The sequence below is a fragment of the Carlito syrichta genome, unplaced genomic scaffold (genome assembly GCF_000164805.1).
Source record: "Carlito syrichta isolate Samal-C Ts95f unplaced genomic scaffold, Tarsius_syrichta-2.0.1 Scaffold314760, whole genome shotgun sequence".
Classification (NCBI taxonomy): domain Eukaryota; kingdom Metazoa; phylum Chordata; class Mammalia; order Primates; family Tarsiidae; genus Carlito; species Carlito syrichta.
In genome coordinates, this window is record NW_007258856.1 from 163,675 (window position 1) to 164,023 (window position 349).

Sequence of the window (349 nt, forward strand, 5' to 3'; positions counted from 1 at the left end):
GGGGTTCGTCCAGTGGGACCGGCCAAAAGAGGTTCCTGCTGCCCACGCGCTATTAAACTGGAGGGTGGGGGAGGGCTCTGTGATCCGTCCTCCCTGTCCGGGACCGCAGTCCCTGTCGCCCTGGCTCCCCTCCCCCAATATTCCCATCCGTATTTGGGTCAAAAATCCGCCTCTCGCGCAGCGCTGGGTTTTGCGGGTTCCCAGGGAGAGGGAGCACCGAGGGGCGGCGCCGCCAATCCCGGGGCTGGGGGAGGGCGGAGGGCCAGGACTTCTCAAGGGACAGCGTCTTCTCTTTGAGGGACACTCTTGATCTTTTCTCAGTCTTTAATCCCTTGAGAGTCTGATGGAA